Source organism: Alligator sinensis, unplaced genomic scaffold (genome assembly GCF_000455745.1).
Source record: "Alligator sinensis unplaced genomic scaffold, ASM45574v1 scaffold255_1, whole genome shotgun sequence".
Classification (NCBI taxonomy): domain Eukaryota; kingdom Metazoa; phylum Chordata; order Crocodylia; family Alligatoridae; genus Alligator; species Alligator sinensis.
Window position 1 is genome coordinate 1,699,332 of NW_005842270.1, and position 25,368 is coordinate 1,724,699.

A 25,368-nucleotide genomic window follows, 5' to 3' on the forward strand; every position below is an offset into this window, starting at 1 on the left:
TCAGCAGGACTCAAAAAAGGATGAGACATTTATATGAATAGTGAGAATGTTAAAAGCTATAATAATAAATGCTAAAAAGGGATGTAACCCTTCTTGTTCTGGGTGCAAGCCAACCTCATACAAGGGAGGCACGAAGAGGAAATCGTTCCTGAGGGCAGGTTGTCCCATAAATCTTTACTACAGGGCTTCTTGCTCTTCCTTGGAAGCAGCTAGTGTTGGCCACTCTTAGCAACAGTTTCTTGGATGGGAAGGCCCTGAGAGCAAAGGAAGGACACTTAAGGAAATGAAAGAGCGGACAAAGCGTCTTCACATTGCTCTCCTCATTGCAATTCAGACAGGTCTTGAATGCGACATAAATTTTAACATTGAAAGAATGTGCTAGCACTATCAAAAAGCCACCGCTCCAAGCCAAACATGCAAACGGCTCAGCTGGACTCAGCTGACCTTCAAAACCTTCCTCGCCTCTCATAAAACCGAAATCCCGGCACGGCCGCGACGTGCCAGCCGGAAGGGTTTGCGCAAGGAGCAGGCGAGATGCAACGGGACAGCTGCTCAGCGGAGTCGCAGGTAGGCAGTAAGTTAGCTCGGCGCACACCTGGACGGCCGCCAGGACACCGGCCTCAGCATCTGGCTTCACTTTGTAGGCTGTGTTGACGCTGTCCAGAAGGATGTATCGGACCAGCGCCTTCCTGCACGTTTATCTTGGGGTCCTCTTTGCAGCCACATGCTCTCATCTGTTGCACTGTATTTGGTTTGTACTTTTTTATTATTCTTTAATTGAACAGTAATTCTTCTCTAACAACTGGGCATGTTTCTGATTGTATCATGCTTAGGCTAGGCCCCTGAGTGAGATCTACATTTTTGACACAAAACAGAAACCCACTCCATAGATCTGTTTCCCACCCACTTGATTATTTTTTTTTCATGTTGTTTCTTTTCCTTTTTTCTCTCTCTTTTTGCTAAATTTGGAACCAGCACAAGATCTTGAGATTGCAAACCATGGCAACCACCGTTCTGCATTTGTCCATCATATAGGTATGGAGCGAGCTTCCCACGCGCTGCTCTGCAAGCCTTAGAGCAGCTCTAAAAAGAAAAACAAATGAGCCAGTGAGGTTCCCTGGATAGTGCAGTCCCTGGTCTCCAAGCCAAGGGTGATAAGGAGTGATTTTGTGACCAGGGTAAGTGCTCTCCAATCCACCTGGGGAATTGCATTAAAAACTTGCTACACTTTCTTCATCACTTCATCTTGCTCCCTGCTTATCCCATGGAAGCTAGGATTATCTGAGCCTCATGGAATCATAGAAATCATAGAAAATGAGGGTTGAAGGGACATCAGGAGGTCACATCTAGTCCACCCCCTGTTCCAAGCAGGACCAGCCCCAACTACATCATCCCAGCCAAGGCTCTGTCTACCTGGGTCTTCAAAACCTCCAAGGATGGAGATACCACCTCTCTGGGTAACCCATTCCAGTGCTTTACTACCCTCCTAGTGAGAAAGTCTTTCCTAATATCTAACCTCAACTTCCCTTGCTGCAGCTGGAGCCCATTGCTCCTTGTTCTGCCATCTGCCCCCGCTGAGAACAGCCCAGCTCCATCCTCTTTGCAGCCCCCCTGCAGGGAGGTGAAGCCTGCAATTAAATCTCCCCTTCATCTTCTCTTTTGCAGACTGAATAATCCCAGTTCCCTCAGCTTCTTCTTGCAAGGCCTGTCCCCCAGCCCCCCAACCATTTTCGTTGCCCTTTGCTGGACTCTCTCCAATGTGTCCACATCCTTTCTGTAGTGGGGCCCACAGCTGGACACAGGACTCCAGATGTGGCCTCAACAGTGCAGAATAGAGGGGAAGAATCGCTGCCCTCGATCTGCTGGCAATGCTCCTACTAAAATCCTTCAGCACGTGTAACCAGGTTGAGGAAGGGGATCTTGCAGGATGGCTTTTAGAGAGAGAGTCTTTAGTGCATGTTGATCTGGGTTATGGCAATTGGCCTGCCTCAAGCCATTTCTAAAAGAAATTACCAAGCCAAAGAAAAAAAAAATCATCTGCAGCAGAAGCACACAACATACAGCCCACGAGGCTACATTCAACTAACTAAAGCAATCCCAGACGCCTGCTGGAATTTTTCATTAAGTGGAGAAAGTTTTGAAAAGCAGAATAGCAAGTCCTGTGTCCTCATAAGTGTGGTCAATCTGGCTCCACTCTTGCAAGCATGCTGAGGGCATCCCAGATCCCCTCCCTCCACCGGGACGTGTGCCTTGCAAGTGACCCTAACGAAGTCCGAATTGTGCACCCCGAGAGCAAGGGGGACTCTGCACTTGTGGCAGGTGGATAAGCAATGCATGCAAAAAACAGCACAGGGGAGCTTCTGATTTTGCAGCTGAATAAAAGGTGAACAGAGACGAGTCCAGACATGCAAGCTGGAAGAAAGTAGAAGACCTTTGGATATTGAGAAGGCTGCTGGCAGCTTGATGGCTGTAATGCAAGTTCTTAGACATGATCCCACCTGAACATGTGTGCAGTCTGCTATTCAGAGCAGCTGGTGTTCTCGCTTTCTATCAAGGACTATCATGCATGACTGCTAGGACAAAGTCCTGTATGACTTCACTGATAAAAAAAGATAAGCTGCCCGTCTGGGGGGGTCTTATGACTCAACTCTCTATGCTATATAGTAGTGTTTCTCCTTTCTAAGGACTGCTGTTAACACAATGAGATATACTAGCACTCGCATCCCACTCAGCAGATCTCTCATCCAACTCCTTATTTTGCCTGAATCAGGCTAAATGTGCAACTCCCACTCTTTTGACTTCCATTGTCATTACTTTTTCTTTTTGGGAAAGTTTCAGCTATCAGTAAGTCTCCATCTAAAGCAATGAAGTCATGTTCGCAGAGCCGTCGGGGGACTGACTCAGAGAGTGCTGGTGACTCATGCATGCGAGACAAAACCCTCGATCTCCAAACATTTGTTTCTGGATGAAGCTGTTCAGGAGGGCTGTTTTGTTTAGGAAAAGTTTCAGAGTCAACTTTGTGCCGAGTTGAGAGCTTTGGAGAATTGAGCGCCGCGCCAGTTGTATGGGCGCTGTGTAGGTGGAGATGTGTGCATATATAGCTGCATATTTCTCAGCCAACACCCTGCTCCTTGCCAGCATGCCTCAGGCTTAAAAAACACTCATGTCTTTAAGAGCTGCAGGGAAGGCCAAAGGAAATTTTCATCTTTCTCTTCTATTCGCACACTTCTGTCACTGGCTGAGGCTACAGGTCTGGTGAAAACTATACTACAGAGGCACTTTTTGAAGTATCCCTTCAACAGTGCAGCTCAGGAGCCGGCTCACCGCGTAGGATGGTTTTGGTTGGCAACTTATTCGTAGAAACAGGTTTTTTTTTAAATAAAAACCTTGGCGAATGAAGAGTTGTAAAAAAAGTTGGTTGGACTCTTTGGCTGGAAAAGAGCATATCTTAAGTTAAAAAATAAGGCTTTTGAATTGCACAGGATGCAGTAGAAAAGCTTTATCCGACTCTGAACCTGCCGTAGTATCGTTTCTGCCGCAGATCAGTGTCAGGGCAAGAACGCATTACTCATGGAAAGCAGTCGATCAGTGAACCGTAGGCGCACCACACCTTTAGGAAAACATATTAGAGTCTAATATCTCTCTGATCCGTTCCAAAAACCCATGTTAATCTGCTCTCATGATCTGGAATGAATTTGATCCAGTATAAATCACCAGGCTGACAATACAAACGAGGCAAAAGAGCAGCCACATGCTTCGCTCCGGAGTTGTTCTTTTCTTTCTTTATTGTCTGATGCCAGGCCCAAAACCTGCAAGCTCTGCTTTGCCCTACAGTTTTTCACCAGCCCTGGAAAGGCACCAACTTGCTGATGATTGAAGTGATTTTATTTCATGCTGGGAAAAAAAAAGGAACCTGTCTGCAGCCGAGCTTTTGTGGAACAGTAAAACATTCCTTAATCACTGCATTTTATATGTGTGTGTGTGTGTGTGTGTGTGTGTGTGTGTGTGTGTATGTGTGTGTGTGTGCATGCATTGTGTGTGTGTGTATCTATATGTGTGTATCTATCTATATATATATATATGTATATATGTGTGTGTGTGTATGTATGTATGTATGTATGTATTATATATACACACACACACATATATATATACAGACACACATGTATGCATGTATGTAGATGTATATGTATGTATGTGTGTGTGTGTGTGTGTGTTGCATGTGAGCGAACAAAACCTATTTAAACATGCCAGATCTGTGAAAAACACCATCAAGTTACTGATTGCAAAAATGGTGTCACTTCTGCCTAAAACTCACACAGAGGGAATCGGCCTGTCCCCTCGCTGAGGACGTGCATCATTTTGGAAGCTGTCCATGAGTCCGGCGCTAACCCGATGAACGCTCCAGCAACACCATGGGCATATTTAGGACAGTGGCGTGAGCCAATCCTCAGCTTTGTGGAAATGCCATTGGGTGCAATCCTGCCACCAGTGCAAGAGCTCCTGTTAACTTCTGGGAGAATAAGATCAGTCCTGAAGGGCCTGATTTAAAATCTATTGAAGTCATTGGGAATCTTTCCCTTGATGCCAACATGCTTTGGACTAGGTGCTAAAGAGCAGAGTCTAAAGGTGCTGAAACATATAGACAGTGAGTTTTTCTCACTGAGCTATGAACTTAGGTGCTTCTGAAAATCCCTCTGGACACCTATCTGTATTTTTAGGGGCCTAAATACCTTTGAAATCCTGCCCTTAGCACAAAATGTACAAGTCCATTATGCTGCACAGACTTAGCCCCTGACTACTCTTATACAGACACCCACAGACTTCCATGAACTTTACATGCAGGAACAGACCTGTCACCTTGCAAAAAAAAAAAAAAGAAAAGGTCCTGCAGATTGATCGACACATCCAGATCCTCTCCCACAGCCTTGCTGAAAACACGGTTCACTTCCAACAGTGAATGTAAAAGCACGCGGAAATCAGCTCAGAATTCGTTGTCCTCGGTGAGCACGTCTACACGTGCATTTATGCCGGCTTAAATTTACCGCGCAGTAGGTGGAAATAGGCTGGTGTCTACACATGCAGGCATTAAAGTACATTAGCGTTGTGTGTGGGACTAAAGTTAGTCCCAAGTCAGTCCACACACACAGTGTTATTGCGCAGTAAGGCATCTACATGTGCATTACTGCGCAGTAACCAATCAGGCATAAATTTGATACCGGCATGATGCAGGCAGAAGTCACCATATTTACTGCACAGTATGGGCATGCACATGTGGACACACACCCATACTGCATAGTAATTTTGGTTACTGCGCAGTAAATGCACACGTGTAGACGCACCCAGGATTTTGCAAAGTGTTATTGTGCTGTGTTAAACTGCCACTACATTTTGCACCCCATAAGCAGCTGCATTTTAGAGGCAGGGGAAGCAACTGCTGTTTATTATTATTATTTCCATGCCCCAAAAAATAAATGGTTTCTAACAGGGGTCACCAACATGCAGCAGGTGTGTTACAAGTGGTGCTTGAAGCTTTTGTGTGGGGTATGCAGCAAATTCAGGACGAAGCAGGGAACACACCATCAGATGGGGCAGGTAGATCAGGCAGGGGAAGGGGATTGCAATGGCACTTGGGGGGGGTGCAGGGCCTAAGCTGCGGCACACCTGGCCTGCACTGTTATCCAAAGTGTAAAACTTCCTAACTGACCCACAACGCCTCTGCCTTGGAGAGCCGAGAAAAGAAAAGCAAGCACAGATTCGGTGAAGCTGTCAAAGCCCAAGAGGGGGAGACAGAATGAGAGAGACATAGATGCTCCCACTGGAAAGCTTTACTGAATGGGTAGAATGGGAAAAGTAGTTTACTGGAGGAAAAAATGCCACACACAGCCTGATCTCGAAATCCTTGAAGCCACTGAAGCCTTTTGCATTCGCAGATTAACCTCAGAGTTTGAGCTACTGCAGAGTCCAAAAGAGGGGAGCAGAGCAACGGTGCTTTTATAATTAAACCAATGCTGTTCTGCCATATATCTCACATCCCTTCACAAAGATGGGGAGAGGGCAGAGAATTAACCCCATTTTACAGAAACTGAGGTCCCCAAAAAGGCGAAGTGACTTTGCTAAGGTCACCCACCTGACTAGAGACAGAGAGACAAAGATAGAACCCAAATTTCCTGCCCCAAATCTCCCGATTCAATCCCGTGACCATTGGATCATACTGTCATCGTCATCATCGTCATCATCAGAGGCTTGAGAGAGAGACGGAAATGCCAAGGCCAAAAGGAAGAAAGGGGCTGGTTGACAGAGGTCAAGTCTTCCTGAGGGGTAAGCCCGATCTCGGTAAGACTCCTTCAGAGTCAGCCCAGCTGGTAGGCATCGGGTACAACGACACGCTCTATTCACAAGATGTCAAATCTGTTTGGTGAGAAAATAAAGATGTTGCATTGCAAGCTACATTTCCCCAGGGCGATTCCCCAGGGGCCAGGGGGAGGAGAGAAGGCACTACGTTATGTTAGAAATCTGCTGGTAGAGACCTCCTGGGGATGGTCAGGACACCGGGCTCGTGAAAGGTTCCTCGATCCCAGGCACCGGCAGCTTTATGACATGCTTTTCAACAAAGCTGCTCGCTGCCGAATATAAATAATCAACCTGTCACTTCCCTGAGCTCGCTCCCGAGGCTGGGAAACCAGTGCCTGAGCCAGCGTGGCCCTCCCCTCGCACGCGGCGCTGTAAACACGAGACGCGGGCCCGTGCTCCCCTTGCGGGGACGATCCCCTCCTGACTCAACCAAGGCACTAGCATTGCTCAGGATGTCTCGAATGCTGCCTTTAAAACAACAGCAAAGGCAAAATCCCCAATCTTCATATTTAAGCAAATCCCCCCCCCATCTAAGTCAATTGAGCTGTCTGTGCAATTAAAACAAACAGGTCTTGGCGGCCGAGTTTTGCACATGGGATGGGTCCGTTTCTCTGGTTATCGCCCTACATATGATTGTCCTTTTAGGCTCACGTAACTCGATGGTGATGATGGCCTGGTCCTGTGCATTGAGGCCATTGGGGATATCCCAACTTATGTCAATGGGGAAAAGATCGAGGCCACTGTCTGCGTACAAACGTGGTATTAATTTAGAGGTTAGGTTAGATATTAGGAAAAACTTCCTCAACTAGGAGGATAGTAAAACACTGGAGTGGGTCACCTAGAGAGATGGTGGACTCTCCATCCTTGGAGGTTTTTAAGACCCAGCTCGACAAAACCTGGGCTGGGATGATCTCCTTGGGGATGGTCCTGCTTTGTGCAGGACTGCCTCCTGAGGTCCTTCCCGACCCTAATTGCCTATGATTTCTAAGAAAGCCAGCCTCCACTCTCCAGTGTCTTTGCAATCTAAAATACGGATCCTTATGTGCGCTCACATGGACTTTGCCCAGCTTTGTGTCTGACCACCCAGCTGCCTCGTGCAAGGCTTATCTCCACACCCCCTGCTCCTTTCCTGAAGTGCAGCAAGGGCCAGGGAACTTTTTTTGCAAAAATCTTGTTGGTCTAATAAAAGAGATAATCTCTGCTATGAGTCCTGATTGCAAAGGCCAGGGAAGCACCCATCCTCTCGGTAAGCTCGCAGAGATCATCGAAAGCAGCCTGTCGGACGTGACTGCTCCAGCGGTCAGCAAAACACGGGCCTGGGCTTAGTTGAAGAAACAGAAAGTATAACTCAGTGCACATCTATAGTGCATTCATTGCTGCCCAGGGCAGGGGGTCAGACTTGATGATCTGCTCAGGTCCCCTCCGACCCTACCAACTATGAAACTATGAACTATGGAGCTCATTAATTTACACCGATTGTGTCCCTCTGCATGTGTGAATGCTTAGAGGAGTCTCACAAGAGTTGCTTCTTGAATCGCGAGGAGGGGTAAGAAAAGTAAAGCAAAAGCAAAAACCTGTTGGGTATATGCACTTGTCAGAACACCTTATTTTCAAGACGCGGGTTTCAACGCACAAACGGACCTCGGTTATTTAATTTATTTATCGTCTCAGTTTATAAGACTTCCAAAAGCTATTGGAGCCACACACAGTGTTACCAGCTGAACAATACAACTAAAAATAAAAATGTAGTGCTTCCCCTCCTCCTTTCAAGCCTCCCAGTAGAAAGAGCCTACGCCTATGGGGTCAGGGGAAGGGCGAGCTGAAGTGCTCTGGGTCAAGATCCAGGGGGGGCAAGGCGAGAGGGATTTGACGGTGGGGGTCTACTACAGACCCCCCAATCAGGAGGAGGAGCTGGACAGGGAATTTTCAGGCCAGCTTGCGGAGACACTAAAAGCAAGGGATGTAGTTGTCATGGGCGATTTTAATTACCCGGACATATGCTGGGAGGAGCAGTCAGCCGGGACGGACCGCTCCAGGAGGTTCTTGGCCGAGTTGCAGGACCTCCACTTGATTCAGGAGGTGCACAGTCCCACCAGAGGAGATGCTCTGCTGGACCTGGTACTGGCCGCAGGCGACGACCTGGTAAGAGGCCTCCAGGTTCTTGACCACCTGGGCAATAGTGATCATCGCGTGCTGGAATTCACCATCCAGCGTAGAGTGTCAAGGGCCCGCAGCAAGGTGGTGGCCCTAGACTTCAGGAGGGCCAACTTCAGTGAGATGAGGAGATTAGTGGGAGAGGAACTGGGGTCCTTGAGGGCAGAGGAACTCAGCGTCCAAGAGGAGTGGTCGTTCCTTAAGGAAACGATACTCGGGGCCCAAGGGGTGTCCATCCCGACAAGAAGCAAGGCGGGCAGGAGTGTCCAAAAGCCCCCCTGGCTCACCAAGGGTGTCCGGGAATGCCTGCTTGCCAAAAGGGTGGCGTACGCCCGGTGGAAGGGGGGTGTAATCTCCAAAGAGGAGTATACCTCCTCTGCTCGGGCCTGCAGGCGGGCTGTTAGGAAGGCCAAGGCGGAGATAGAGCTCGGATTAGCGTCCAGGATTAAGGATAACAAAAAGTCCTTTTTCAAATATATTGGGAGGATGAAGAAGGCGCCGGGTAATGTGGGGCCCCTGCAGGATATGCGGGGCAATCTGGTGGTTGCGTCAGAGGATAAAGCGGACCTCTTTAACCAATTCTTCACCTCCGTTTTCTTGTGCAGGGACCGGGACTTCCCTGCTGTGATAGAAGCCGGACGCGAGGGGATCGCCTTCAGACCTCAGGTTGGGGAGGACCGGGTTAGAGAGCTTCTGGAGGGGCTGGACGCGTTCAAGTCAGCGGGTCCGGATGCTCTCCACCCCAGGGTGCTGAGGGAGCTGGCTGGGGTTATTGCAGGGCCCCTGGCACGGCTCTACGAGCGATCGTGGTGCTTGGGCCAGGTGCCAGACGATTGGAAGGTAGCTAATGTGGTCCCCATCTTCAAAAAAGGGAAAAGGGAGGACCCGGGCAATTATAGGCCCGTCAGTCTTACCTCAATCCTGGGGAAGCTCTTTGAGAAGATCATCAAGGAGCACATTTGTGATGGGCCGGCATCCGAGATGATGCTCAGGGGCAATCAGCATGGATTTATTAGGGGGAGATCATGTCAGACCAACCTGATTGCCTTTTATGATCAGGTCACAAAGGCCATGGATGCAGGTGTCGCGGTGGATGTAGTCTTTCTGGACTTCAGCAAGGCCTTTGACACCGTCTCTCACCCCATCCTAATTAGTAAACTAGGCGACTGTGGCATAGATGCCTACACGGTCAGATGGATTGCAGATTGGCTGAAGGGTCGCACTCAGAGGGTGGTGGTGGATGGATCATATTCGACTTGGGGGGAGGTGGGTAGTGGAGTCCCTCAGGGCTCGGTCCTGGGCCCTGCGCTGTTCAATGTCTTCATCAGCGATCTTGATGTTGGGGTGGAGAGCAACCTGTTTAAATTCGCTGATGACACCAAAATTTGGGGGGAGGTGAGCACGCTAGCAGGGAGAGAGAGATTGCAGAAGGATCTGGATAGGTTACAGGGGTGGGCAGACAGGAACAGGATGCGTTTCAATACGGACAAGTGCAGGGTGCTGCACTTGGGTAGTAGGAACCAGCAGCACACTTATAAGATGGGGAGCTCCCTACTTGAGAGCACGGAGGCGGAAAGGGATCTTGGTGTCATTATTGACTCCAAGATGAACATGGGCCGACAATGCGAGGTCATGGTTGGCAGGGCTAACCGGACCTTGTCGTGCATCCACAGGTGCATCTCGAGTAGAGCCAGGGAGGTGATCCTCCCCCTCTATGCGACGCTGGTCAGGCCGCAGCTGGAGTATTGTGTCCAGTTCTGTGCGCCCCATTTCAGGAGGGATGTGGACAACATGGAGAGGGTCCAGAGGAGGGCCACCCGCATGATCCGGGGACAACAGGGCAGACCCTACAGTGAGAGACTGCAGGACCTGAACCTATTCAGCCTCCACAAGAGAAGGCTGAGGGGGGACCTGGTGACCGTCTATAAACTCACTAGGGGGAACCAGAAGGGTTTGGGGGAGACGCTGTTTCCCCTAGCCCCCGCTGGCATAACAAGGAGTAATGGGCACAAGTTGATGGAGAGGAGGTACAGATTGGACATCCGAAAAAACTACTTCACAGTCAGGGCGGCTAGGAGCTGGAACCAACTTCCAAGGGAGGTGGTGCTGGCCCCTACCCTGGGGATCTTTAAGAAGAGGCTGGATACTTACCTGGCTGGACTCATTTGAGTCCCGTTTTTGTTTTTAGGGTGAGTGGTTTTGTTTGTTTGTTTGTTTTTTGTTGTTTTTTTTTTGGGTTGTTCTCCCGCCCTGGCGGGGGGGCGGGCTAGAAGATCTATTAGGTCCCTTCCGACCCTGAAACTATGAAACTATGAAACTATGGATAGCTCTCAGACCAGGACTGGACCCTCTGTGAAATGGCTCAGTTAAACCAAAGGGAAGGACAGAGAACGAGGGATTTTTCAGGGTTGGGAATCACTTTACTGAGTACCCCATTCCTTAACAGCCTCTGGAAAACCTGTCCCTTCAATGCCCTGGCAGACCTCAGCTTGGAGCGGGTTTGTTTTTAAGCTGCGAGCCATGCCGTGCATCTTCCCCTCCAAGAGCCCATGACTGGAAGCAAGAAGAGCTCTTCCAAGCGTCCTAGGGCACAATCAGCCTTTGCCGAGCGCAGCGCGCCAGGGGAAAACAACGGCAGCATCAAGTGTTGACGGATGGTACCACGGGACCCTGCAAAAGCCTGGGAAAGTGTCTCGGAGAGTCTTTTTGAATCAAAACAGAGCGCACAGCTTTTGAATGCCTTTCCACCCAAACCTCCAGACCACCACAAAAATGATAAACGATTTGAAAGTCAGTTAAGAAGAAAGCAAAACAAAAAGCCCAAACAATCCACGCTCCCCGTTGCGGTTCGCTCATCCAGGCACACGCACAAGCACTCAATTAGCAGCGCAGCTTCACCAGTGCTGAAGTGTATGTTCTCCATTAACTGACTCATAGGCTGGAAATACACAAGGCATCACGAGCCGCCTGCCTAGGTCTGCTGCATTAGCTAGTTTTATAGGCCAGAATTACATATTCGGGTAAACACCAGGGGAGGATGGAGTCTAGAAAAGGCCACTTGAGAAGGCAGGCTGTCCCTTAGTGCAATATAGAGAGGATTACTTTGCAACTCCTCCTAGGAGAAGCTTTCAAGGAAGCCTCCAACCGTCAGGGAAATGCAAAGTCTTATTACCATGGGGTAAAACTCATGCCGTACAAAGAGATGGCACTGAACCTATGAAGCCTTTAAATTCCACTGAAACCCAGTGCAAAGACTTCAATACGTGAAAACCACGAGAACCAGACACCACCAGAGCCAAAAAGACAAGTCGGGAGCTACGACAAATGATCTCCTCTGTGGATCAGCAGCTTTGACACACACATACAGATCTGTGCCAGCCCCTTTGCACAAGGTAAACCCACCCAGACTGATGCATTTGAGACATGCCTAGTGCAAAAGGCCCCAACAGACTCTCGGGTTTTCGGTCACTTCTTGGAGATGTTGACCATGTCCTCCAGCACCCCGCTGGAAAAGCCTGCACGCACAGGGAGCCCAACCCATGGATAGCCCCTTTTTGTTGGTTCAAACTCCAGTTGAATTTTTGCTATCTTGCCCAAAATATGGGAGAAGAGATGCTGTCCTGATGGGTGGGACCTCTTACAAGCTAAGGGGCTGAGCTGAAAAGCTCAGATCTGCATCTGAATATAAAGGTTGCATAATTCTGCTCCTTGAAGCTGTCGGAAAGGTTTGGAAGCTCAAGTGTCATTACAGTTAATGAGCCCAACTCCCATGGGTAGCTTTGGAAATCAAAGCCATATGCCTGGGAACCAATTCAGAATGAAAAGTGGTCCCCAGAGGTCTCATCTAGTGCCTTAGTCAACTGAGTTTTGGAAGGAATTAAAAAAAAAACCAACCCTCTCTCGTTGGCCTTGTGATGTGACCTGAGCCAGTAGAGCTGGCAAGTTACCGAAGTTTCAGAGCAAAACCCCATGAGGAAGGCTGTTGTTGGGAGCTTTGCCATTGGAAAAAAACCACTAGAAAGCTTTGTCATCTCTGTCTGTTAGAAGTGATATGTCAGTTGTTTGCATAAGTGCTTGGCACCGGCCCAGTCCTCCGCAGTGTAAATACAGGCACAGAATAGCAGACCACTTTAAGGTTGCTTCCTTTGAGATTACAGTATCGTGCTTTTTCAAGCAACATAGAAGGAGGAAAAATTGTTTTAAGCATCCCCTGTTTTGCAGGACACCATGGGTCCGAACAACGGCAACTGCATCATTAGCACCTGGGTCTGAGCTGCACATAGACAACAGTCTCATTCAGAAATCCCCCTTTGAGACAACCTGAGAGTGGGGTTAAATAAAAGAAAAAAGAAGTGCTAGGATCTTTCTTCTGGGCTTTCATAGACAGGATCCCAGTGAAGACTCAGGCATCATTATTCAAAGACAAGATTGGCTTCTCCCACATGCAACTGTCGGGGCGAGCATTCATTTCTAAGTGAGATAAGGCTTAAACCAGAGGCCCCTGGTCTTGGTACCCTCATACTGCATGCAAAATCCCACAGCCAAGTCGGGGCAAGCATTCATTTCTAAGTGAGATAGGGCTTAAACCAGAGGCCCGTGGTCTTGGTACCCTCATACTGCATGCAAAATCCGAGGCCAGGACCTGGATTCGGTTTTCACAGCTGCTTTTCTTCTGTGATCTGATCGGCAGAACTACAACTCATGTGCCTCTCCAGTCACCCAAGAAACTGGAGGTGTTTTAACATCCAGGATTGCATGCTGCAGTGCTGGAGCTATTCTGGATAAATGCACAGAGATGTCTGTCTGGAGCGGGGGGACAGCCTCAGGATTAAAGCAGGGACCCTGCTCCAACTGCCCCAACCCTTCCACCCCCATCCTCTCTCCCTTGGTTATTTGCATTTGAACACACACGTAGAAGCCAATTTGGGGGCATGCAAAAGCTTAGATATTCAAGAGTCCATGCCCAATAGTCATGGCCAACCTAAAATTCAGGATCCCACCACCAGCTAAACTTTGAGAGTTGGAGCCAATCTCTGCAGCTCCGGCTGGTCCGTAAGTCTCAGCCCAAATCTGCAGACACACGAGCCTGACACCTTGTATAAGCTTGTGCAAGCCTCCAAAATAATTGGTTTTTTTGGACAGGAACCTATCTCTGGAGGTTCACCCATCGCTGCTCTTTATGCCTCTCCTTAGTAATAAGCACACGTAGCAGTATGAAACCATTAGGCTGAAATGAAGAGTTTATGTTGCTCATCTTGCCAGAGCTTTCAGTCTGCAGAACAGGAGTTCAGATGTAAATACCCGTGTTACACCTGCAAAATATGTGATCGAATAACTACCAAGCTTGTGCCGTGCCAGCACAGCTCATGTGTCTACCTGAGGACTACTGGGTGAGCACGAGATGAGACACAACCAAAAAAAAGATGCTCCCTGCCCCAACATGTGTCTACCTGAGGACTACTGGATGAGCACGAGATGACACACAACCAAAAAAAAGATGCTCCCTGCCCCAAAGACATTACAATATAAGAATCAGAATAGATGGAGACAGCGGGACTACAAAGAACCAACAAGACAATACCGGTTAGGACGAAGGGCAGGGATTTCAGTCCAGCAGCAACCTAAGTGCTTTGTAGGCAAATAATAGCTTTAAGGAAAGTCTTGAAGGGAGATATTGATGTGATTTGGTGGATACCCATAGGGACTGCTCCAAAACTTTAAGAGGCAACTTGCAGGGAGTGGGAAGAAGAGGGGAAAGGACACAAGAGAGCTTGTTAGAAAATGTTAGAGGAGCTGGGCCGCGCGAGCCAGAGGCAGGAGTTGACCTCTCAAAACAGAACGAGAGATGACATGAAGGGTCTTGAAAGACTGGATCTTGGATGCAATGGTCAAGCAGGAGCCAGCAGCGAGATGGACTTGGAAAGCGATGAGCTCGGAAAATGATCTTTGCAGCCATACGGGCAACCCTGCTGAGCGCGGTTTCGCTATAATGCTCATTTTAAATTGATACCGGATTTCACTTAGCGCTCGGCGAGTTTCGTTGTAATGCCTGCAATCACCATCATGGGCCATTAAAAACACTTGCCGTTGCCGTCTTGGATCGTCAAATACTTTCGGTTTCACTTAACGCTCAGTTTTTCAGGAACTGATTAAGAGGATAAAAGAGGGACAAGGTCGCCTGTTTCAAAGCCAGAGAAAAGGAGGCAGCAGCAATCGTGATTTGAGTTGGAAAGGAACCTTATACACCTTATGATAAAAGAATCTGCAAGGTTTAGACTGGATCTGAGGACCTAGATTGAGGTCGCCGTCAAAGTTGATGCCCAGGATATGGGCCTGAGTGACAGAGTAGCACAATGGTCAAGGACGGAGGTAGTGGGGTGGATACTTCAGACTTCCTTTCCAGCTGTATTGAGCTTGGATGTCTGCAAAGATGCATCAGAGAGACAGGGTGAGATTTCACTTTGGACAGAAAGGCTATGAGTCACTTGCACAGAGACGGTAGTCAGATGGGTGCAGATGGAAAGCGTTACCCAGACATAAAAAACACAAGGGAGAAAAAAACGCATGGAAGATGGCCCCCATGGGACCGCTCACAGAAGACCGGAGGAGTAACGAGGAAGATCCTTGGAAGGACGTGCCGACACAGCGACTAGAGAGACCAGAGGAGGACCCAGCCACGGAAGCAAAGAGAGGACGAGATTTCAAGACGTGGATCTCGGTCAATGCTGTTGAGGTCAAGGATGAGGAGAGAGTCCCGTCAGAAATGGGAAATAAGCTTGCCTCTGGCTTCCAACCTGCAGAGACCTTCCCTGGTCCAGGACTAGAACATTTATGGTCATATTCAATGCTAGATTTTCCTTTCCAAAGCCCAAAGCCAATGTGAAAGGCAGATGGAAAGTGGTTTACGATCTCAACGCAGGGGGTCGCCCTTATTCTTCACAAATAATGTCATTCCAGCGAGATGCCGTCCAGTGCCAGAATTAATGAACAGAAAGACCCACGACAAAAATAAGAGATCTTGCATTTTGCAGTGGCCTCTGCAGTGTTACAGTGCCTAGCACAACCACGAATCTCCAGACTGCTGCACTTAGCAAAGCTAGGCAGCTTGCCTCCAAATCTTTTTTTTTTTTCTTTAAATAAATAATGATAATGATGAAACAACTCTGTAGATAAATAGGACCTTGACAGATTTAAAGAGTACAGGCTTCATTAAGCATGAGCAGCCCAGGCCCTTATGCACCACTTAACTCCCTCTTAAGGGCCATAAGATGGAGATTAACCAACCCATAACACTTTGTACTAGCCCTCAGCGAAGAGGTAAACTTCACCCCAGGGGAACGTGCTCATTTTTAACCAGGCAGTAATAGCAACAACGGCATCAAAGAGTCTAAGACTGAGTCATGGAAATGCATTTCACTTTAACTCTCCTTACCCCGGATGCACAGCTGGGAAGATAGTGTCACCTGCAAAAGGAAGCGTATTGTTCTCATTTGCAGATCTGAGGCTCGGCTATGCTGTCGCAAGCAACCAAGCGGCACACGGCTACTCTACCCAAGGGGGGAAGTGGAAACTCCCAACATCCTTCCTGCTGTGGAAGAGGCACGAAATCCCACGGGAAGTAGAAAAAGGTTGAAAACCCCCAGAATAATTTAAGGGAATTTCCACATCTTCTGTTTCAAACTTTTCAAAACAAATGTGTGGGGGCAGCAGGCAGGGGAGAGGGGCTGTTTATTGGGAGGAGGGTGCTGGTGGGATTTTTTTCAGAAACAAAAAAAATTTAAAAATAAGCAAATGTTTTCCAGTCGGCTTCAGTTATTTGTAAGTTTTGCATTAAAAAATAAATAAATGCAACACAATTATCCATAAAACTCTAACCCCGCTCTTTTGTGCGATGATGAATCTGTTCCTTGTAAGGTCGCCTACTAGATGCTCTGCTCTTCTAACAGAAGTGTGACTAGCTGGTCAAGAGTATAACCTTGCTTGTTGTGTTACAATTAAAAGACATTTTTAAAAGTCAAGCGAGCAGCCATTGCATGTACCCAACCCAGCCAGAGCCAGGTGTATGCTTCTCTTGCAGCTGCTGGTGGTGCCACAAGCACCTGCACCAATACAAGGATCTGGATCTACAATGAACCTCACAGGAGATGGAGGGGGGATGAGGGGTTGCTTCTGGGACAAAATGGAAAATTGTTTCCTGTTTAAAAGAAAGGGTTTTTAAACAAGTAGTCTATGGCCTTGATCATGTTTTTGGATATTCTTCTTCGGAGGATGCTTATGCCTGCGTCTCCACAGACCTAGCAAAGCCATCAGGGCCCCACTTGCAATGCAGCCTTGGTAGGCACCACCTTTTGCCGGAGAAATTCAGACCCTGAGAGGTGCAAATGTTGACTAATTCTCTGGTCCCTCCACACGGGAGCTTTGATTTGCACAGCCTGGATTTTTTTTCTAATTCCTCATCGGCCTCAACTTAGTGATCCCAAAAGCAAGCGGTTGAATTGCGGCGGCCAGCATACAAAACCTCCCCTTCTCCCACACCGTTTCCACCTGAAAGAGTGGAATGACCCTAATTGCTTTGACCCGCAGCCCAGGAGCACGCCGCTGCATTCAACACCCAGGGTAAAATTCATGCCTGTGCAAGAAACCAGCCCTGGCACCCCTTTACAACCATGCAGCCCTTCAAAATGGGAAGTCATTAGAGTATACATTTGCACCAAGGTAAGCATTAGACATCATGATTTATAATACAACACCGTGTCGATGTGTGCATGCTGCTGCCCCCCTCAACTTGTCCAAGACTCAACAGATCAGAGCCCTGGTTACGTCCAGACACTCGGACCCATCAGCCTAAAGAAACCGAAGTGAGTCGTGTCACGGATGGTGTGGGCCAGCTGCCTCGGCTTAGCTGTGTCAATGCAGCCAATGAGTCAAAGCGCGCTGACGCTGGTTTTACCCAGCCTGAGGTTAATTCACATGGGGACTTTCTGTGGCTCCAACAGGCCCGTTGCAGCAAAGCTCGGCAGGGCTCGGTTGTCTGAGTCCGAAGAGAGCAGGGTGGAATTGCAAAGGTTTTAATGACTCAAGTCAAACGGTGCAGTCTGGGGTTTTGCATATTAGCTTTGTTTCACCAACAAATGAAAATACTCAGCTTGCCCAAGAGTGAATCTATTAGTCACCCCGGGTTCTGGGAATTCTCCGAGTGGTAATGGGATTAGCAAATAAATGTGGGTTTTCCCTCTTGTGATTCCAGTCTTATTCAGCCAGCGGTGACGCTCCCACCGAAGCAGAAGGTCAGCACAAATCCTAATCCATACATACCTCCTAAGCACAATATAGGCTGCCCGAATTTCCCTCTGACTGAGCCATCATTTGGACAGTGCGACATGCTGGGAAAATCCCCTTCAGACTCCTGACAAATAAAAAGCAAGCGGTGCCTGCTGCAAGACCCATTTCTGATCCATGTCAGGACAGGACTTCTGGGGTTGGGCTTGGGGCTGGCCAGGTGCCCATACAGGGTAATGAAGAAGTACCAAGCTCCAGGTGCAATTCATGCCCACATAGACAGCAATCAAAAAAGCAGGGAGAAAAAAACTTAACTGCCTCCTAATCACTTCATGATTTCCTGACAAATCCCAGAACCAAGGGGGAATATCAGATTGAAGCTTATTTGCTTTGGGTCAGGAGTACTCAGGGATGAATGTCATCCTTAGGACACAGGTAGCTTTGAACACTACAAACAGCAGTGCAGGATCTCCTTAACGCAGTGGTTTGGAAACCAGGGATCCACTTCCTATTGTAGACTTTCCCATGGTGGTCGTTCAGCACTACACCCAAAGCAGTATGAAAGTACTAGAAATAGAAAGGAGTAAGGATGCGTCTTCCCTAATCTTCCTTTTTTTAAAAAAAAAAGTCTTTCTGGAGTGTGGTTTTTAATGAGAAGATAATTTAACTCAAACCCACTCCCCAAGCCTAGCTTCCTCAGCACTGCTCAGTGAATACCTTAACACGCTCTCCCTCCCATCAGGTGGGTGATAAGTCACTTACCTCACCAGGTCAGCACGTTCCACTCCTGCATTTCCCAGAAGGATCAATGGACACTAACGGGATGGGGTGCTCCAGGCAAAGGATGTCAGCTCCTCGCAGGAACTCATGAAAGAGGAAGCTGGTCCAAAAAAAAGCAAGGAAAAAAAAAAAAACCACCATGAAAAAATTATTACAAAACACAGAAAATGTGAAAAGTTTTCACCAGTTCTACCTAGAAAATACAGAAGTCGTTTTGCAATAAGATGGCAAATGCCAACCTAATCCAGACAAGGCTCTTTGGGTAAATCTGATATAATTTATTAGACCAACTCAAATAGTTGGGAAAAAGTTCTTCTTTGCAAGCTTTCGGGTATAAAGCTTGCAAAGAAGACTTTTTTCCAACTGTTTTCCACTTATCACCCTGAGCCAGCATGATGCGACCCGTCTTATGCATCCGTGAAATCTGGATATGTCTTTCACAGGAGCTAATCTGCCCCACACGTCACACCTGTGCCTGGGAGCCTCACCACGCTCCTTTTAGGTAGGACAATGCTATTACAGCCATTTGATGGATGCAAACGGCAGCACACAGAAGCTCAGGAGCAGCCAAAAGAAAAGTCAGCGACGGAGTAAGGCAACGAGCTTTGTTTCCCAAATCCCAGATCAGCAAAGTAATCACTACATCATTAATCACTAGAACTAATCACCGCTTTATAGCTCCTGCCTGATCTCACTGCAGTGTGATGTCGAGCGGTAGACTGCAATGGCTGGAAAATAAACTAATTTTTCCCAGTGCACAGGGAAAACGTTGATTTATAAAGAAATTAATGTTTTGGGACTGATTTATGCATACATAAGCCCCCCCCCCATTAACACTGACAAAACAAGCACATCATAAGAGAATTATACCCTCTGGTCACATTTTCTATCCCTCTCTTGCCTTTTCAACTCAGTCCAGCGGTCGCTTCCTGGGATCGTTTGCGCAAAGGGAGAGGCTCTTTTAAAACGAGGTCTTTCATCCATCCGCAGCTCCAAGTCTCAGACCTCTTACCACAACCCGGAAAACAATTCTGGGAGCCATCGGTGTGCACCACGGCACTATCATTAGAGCTATGGGCACGCCTCTGATTTCACCGTATAATCACATGCGTACGGAAATCTTTTCTAAACAGCGACCCTGATCGTAAACCTATGCATCATGAAGGGCTTTAAATCTGAGCCTGCAGTTTTATGCACGCAACTGGTTTTCACGGGCAATTGCATACACAGTGCTGCAGGCTTGTATTTAATCTCTCTTTTGCATGCGTAGTCCTGGCGTTACGGCCCCGGTGGTGCAGACGTTTATGGCCGTGAGGGGCTTTACGTGCATCCACGGAGACCAAAAGGACGGGCACGGTTCATAGGCATAATGCATCTCAGGTGAGCAGCATAAAGCACACTCACTGATTTCAGAGTCTCTGCATAGGCTCAAATAGAGGCTTAGCGGCTACAGTTTGCAAGAGATAATCCTGGTTAAAGGCCTTTGTTTTACAGTGTGGGACACAGGAAGAGGATTAGGGCAGGAAAGATTTTAATGAGCTCTGAGAGAGAAGAAATAGATCACATAGTGGTCCGATCTGGTTTAAAACACTTCCAGACGTTTCTTTTTCTGCCTTTCTTTTCTGTAAATTGTCCAGCGAAGACATCTAATTAAATCAGACGGCGGGGTGAGGGGGAAGCACACAGACGTGGATTGCTCCAAAGTGAAGCTCCTCAGAGGCATTTTTCAATTCAATTAAACTTCAAACGCACGCACGTTTGCAAGGGCGAAGAGCACAAAAGGCCCTTGCCGGCTTACCTCCTTCGAACCAACAAACAAACAACTAGCACAACCTTTCGGCGAGAGTCCAGCGCAAACCAGAGAAAAACCATTACGGTAAAAAAAAAAAAGCCTAGAAAACAATTAAAGCCTGTCAGGCTCCCCCCTTCATCCTTCTCTCCCCTTGCAAATAGGCGTGCAGAGTTTGCCAGCTGATACTAAGGGGTCTTTGACCTTGGCAGCACGCTCACTCCTTAGCCTCGGAGAGTAGGTGGAAGAATCGGCGCGTGGGATAGCGAAGTTGCAGGCCGCGGGGCTCCTTCGCAGGCCCCGGTTGCGCCGAACCCGGAGGACGAAGAGCATCAGGCTGACTCTCCGCGGCGGGGGACAGCTCCCAACGAGCGGGCGAGTGCAAGCGCTGCGCAGCTGCTGCGTGGGAGGTAGGAGCTGGTGGTCTCCAGCAGGGTTAAGAAAGCCTCTCACGTGGAAGGTCATCGCCTTCATCCTGCTGTTCACACAAACCCACGGTGCCTCTGGGAAAGTGAGACTCTTCATGTCTTAGCCGCAGGCGGACAGGGATGAAAAGCTCCTCAACTTCCAGACCACCCTCCATGGGTGCCTCTTGAGGATCATGGCAGTGCTTTGGCTCGTGCTCTGAGCTCGAGACCCCTGGCAACCTCTGGGCAGGATTTCGTCAAAAGACCTGATCATGCAGAGCCCTGACTGAGCACTGTTCAGGCCAACCCCGCAGCTGCACTACATTAAATGCCAAACTGAAAGACGCCAAAGCCTAAAACTGTTGCCACTGGCAAAGGGTCCTGAGGGGCTGCGATCAAGCTCTCTGCCTTCGAGCTACGGAGAGCAGCCATTAAAAACAAGAGTTACGTGTGGTGATGAATGACCTTAAGTGCTATCAGCTGCCCTGTGTTATGATACAGCCCACAGGTTTCCAGGGCAGTCCAACTTCTCTTCTCTGCGTTGTGGCTCCATGGAGAGCAAAATTAGAAGGCAAACCGTGCCGGAGGTAGCCAACAGAAAGATGCTGATTTTGGGAGAAGAGCAGAAAGATGTGGTCGAGTGCATTCTTTTGGGTCACGAGAACGGAGACCAACTGCAGCATCAATGCAATGCGCTCCTTTCTTCTCATCAACCATTAAATTAGATGTGTTGGAAGTCTCTAATGCACCTTCTGATATCCTAATCATCTCTCTCTCTGGGGAGGTAGGCAACCGTTGATCCTCTGGATCATAGTGCATGTATAAGATGTCTAGTCAGGTGCCTGATGAATCCACTTGTAGGGAGTCGTGCAACCAGCACACTAGGACCTTCAATGCAATGCATCTAGGCAAGAGTATGGCGGAGCGGAGGCTACCCAAGACCTCCCATCCCACCTTTAGACCACTGAGACAGAATCCAAAGGCCAGACGAGTCCAGATGTTTAGTGCCTCGATGGTCGCAACTTCTTCCAGAGAGCAACCAAAAAGAACCAGTGCTGATGGCCTAATGCCTCAACAAGGGTGCTTTTCCATCAGGGTGATGTCCCCCTTGACCTTTCTCCAACCAAGGAGTGCCCACAAGGCAACGAGGGCTAGGGTTTTGAGACATCCTATACTTGCCTTACTCTGGAGGTTGCAACATTACGGGATTTTACAGGAGCCACCCTGCCATGAGTAGCCCCGCCACGTTGCCACCAGGTCCTCCAGTTGGATGCAGTTTACGGTCATACCCAGGATCACCTCTGGGTATGCATGTGTGTAGAAAACAACTGTTCTAGGAAATACACCGTGAAGCCGGCAAGGCGCATTGTTAGCTAGCGCTCAGCAAAGCCAAAACCCCGTTCCAGTCTCTTTTCATCGAATTCACTGTCCTCACACTCAGCAGACTTAACATTGGCAGAGGGAAGAGTAATTTCAGAACATAATGGACTGGAATAGCCAGCGCCGCTCAGGAATGTCGTAAGGAGAAAAGACTGCTGAAAGGAAATGCGTGTAAATGTGTGTAAAACAGAAGACCGAGAGTCATGACTCTGGTCTTGCTTCTAGATCAGCTTCCTATTCGCCGACTTGATTTTACATTTTCTTCTAGTTTCTTCCAATGTAATTTGACTCCCTTGCGCACACTTGGGGGCGTATTGATGTATAAGTTACGCTTCCCGTGTGCATCTGGCCATATGTCTTTATCACTTGGGTCTTCTGGGAAGTATAGAAATATGTTGCAGTTTTTCAACACAGTCTCCTTTGTTTATACCTTTGTAAACTCCCTATTCATCAAGGCAAACGAAAGTCTGTACTCAGCGCTTATCTGATTGGAGTGCCTGTTTGATTACAACCATGCATAGCCTGTGATGGCTTTGGTGCATACAAAATATAAACAGACATGGTGATTACTCCCACAAACCCTAAAAAAGGAAAGGGTTTTTTTATTTTATTTTATTTCATTTTATTTTCTTCATAGACCAGCAACCACAAAACAAACAATTACCATCTGCAAAAGAAAGTGCCTTCATTCCAGGAAAGAGAGGAGGTGGGAAAGCTGCCTCTAAAGAACGGGGTCAGATGCACATATGGATACTCTGATGAAAGAGGTTCAAGTTAGAGATGGATTTAAAAAAACAAAAAGATAGAAGGACTTGTTTTGTTTGGGGGCGGGGGAAACGGTTTTCGTGAAAATTACTTTTCGGGTTTGTGCTTAGCTTTTCCCATTACACTATACGTAAGCGCTTGGAAAAGCAAAGCTTGTGAAGTGAGCCACTTCTAATCAGTCAGCAACTGAAGGCAGGCCAAAGCTACTGCCCCGCGGAAACTAATTATACGAGGAAGTGATTGCAGCCTCGTCGTGTCACCGCCCTCTGCTGGACGGCATCCGATCTGATTGACTGTGTCATTGGTAGGAATCGCCGTTGCTTCGGGGGCCCGTCCAGACTCCTAACAACTGCTACGTTCTTACATGGTAGCAGCTTTATACCGTAGTTTGCACCCCAGTGGCACTTTGCAAAAGCTAAATTAAGCCTAATACAACCCGGAGCTGAGCAACGTTATCCTCTTTCTACGAGCGAGTGAACACGGGCACGGAGAAGTTAAGAAAATCGCTCCAGATTGCAAGCAGGAGGGTTGACAACCGAGCTGGAAATCAAATCTAGGACTCCGGATTTGGACTTTAGCAATAATCGTCCTACCATCCCCGCTCCGATCACAAGTGTATTCAATACTTCTGCCCGCAACCACAAGTCGTTAAAAAATGAAAAGCTTTAGCACACCCCTTCTTGCCTCAAATCTTCTTCCTGGCGACTTGCGCGCTCAACCTGTTAAAATTCAATTATAGTACATGAGACGCTAGGAAACCCTCTCGTCTCGCGTTAAATGAACATCGGGGTCATTATATCTTCATCAAGCAACCAGCATGGAGGCAGTTAAAACCAGCTGAACAATCCTAAGCTTTTCCTTTCCCCACCAAAACAGGTCAAGTTGACGTTTTAAAATAACAATAAAGAGATGGGCTTAGGAAGTTTTACTAGGATTCGCTCTGACGCATCAAATCCTCCAGCCACAGACCCAAGCATCGGCCCTTTGTGCAGTTTGAAGACTGCGATGAAAGCTTAAGTGAAAGGTTAGTTTATATTTTAACCAAAAAAAAAAAAAAAAAATCGCTGCATTTCTTGAGGGGTTTCTTCTGTAATTTAATTTACTATTTCTCCATCAAAGCACAAATTTGTTAAGTAATGAAGTTTATATTACAGGGAATTCGGTCTGCAGAACATGTTTATTTTCAAGGGCCTCATGTTAATCAGCGTTGCTCTACTGATTTCAGCGGTACTACTGCCCTGATTCACACCAGCCACGGATCTGGCATAAAAAAGGGGGAAAAACCGGATTCTCCGCACGTGGATTTCTTTCTGTAAAGATGTGTAGGTAACAAAGATGGTTTGTAGTACGTGGGACTCGGGACATTTATGACCCTGGTTCAATTCCAGCCCTGGTCAGTAATGACTAAATGATGTTTTTCTCTTAAAGGTTCCTTAATTAAAATAAGCTGGTATCTGCTCGCTACTGGACAGGTATCCATTGCAGATTGGAGAAACCCTGGTCACACTTGGACCCCTTTTTGTGTATTTTTGGCACAGAAGATCAAGGACTGGATGGGCCGGTGAGAGGATCTCTTGTTCTCCCAGCACACTTCTTGCACCTTCAATAGCAAGGTGAAATAGGAAATGCTTGCATGGCCACTCTTCCTGCTCAGTGAATAAAAAGATGACATCCATCCCCAGAGCTGCCCATTCATTACCTCTCACTAGCCCTTCCTTCATTTTATCCCATGCAATTTTCATTTTGCTCTGCATATCAGACCCAGCCTCTGCCAACCCCCTGGAGTACCCCCAGCATCCTAATAAGAAGCATTATGCATTATTATTATTGCAGACTTCTGTAGGGCAGAAGTCCACTCAGAAAATACTACAAGACCACAAACTGACTTTCAACCCTAACCAAAGCTAAATTAAAACAGATGAGAAATTCTGGTGTTCACTGCTTCTCCCACCTGAGGGTCTTTCACATTAACCATTTCTAAAGCAATTGGCTGTTCTTGTATATTTTATATATATATATATATACTGATTCCTATTTTCTTTACAGAGGCTCATTTTTTTTACACACATGCATGAAGAAGATGACTGGCATATGTGCAAACATATTTGAAACCAGTTCCAACAAAGAAAACGATCCAAAGCAAATTTAAAAGCATCCCTCCAAGTGACACATGAGAATGATTTACATTACACACTGACTGATAGCCACATGCCGTATTATTTGGTGTTCAGTATATTTTTTGTTCTGCAAGATTTCTAATAATGCTCATAAAGCTGAGTTGGAAAGTTCATGTTTTGCTTCCTATGGTTCACTGTAGATGTAAGAAGAAATAATCTTTGGAGCAAATCTCACTTACCCTCTGGATTAGAATATATTTGATAATGCACCATATGTAAGTATGAAGCAATGGTGGAGGGTTTTTTTTCCCCCCCTCTCTCTCTTCTTTCAATTTGAACAAGC

General features: G+C 47.5%; 1 long non-coding RNA gene across 1 annotated transcript in view; it reads right to left on the bottom strand.

The window, feature by feature from the left end:
- LOC112550971 overlaps nucleotides 1-25,368 on the bottom strand; it is a 44,463-nt gene that overhangs the window by 13,801 nt on the left and 5,294 nt on the right. The window contains exon 2 of the long non-coding RNA XR_003095060.1: nucleotides 18,550-18,667. This is a non-coding gene — a long non-coding RNA (uncharacterized LOC112550971). The remainder of the gene's footprint in view (nucleotides 1-18,549; nucleotides 18,668-25,368) is intronic.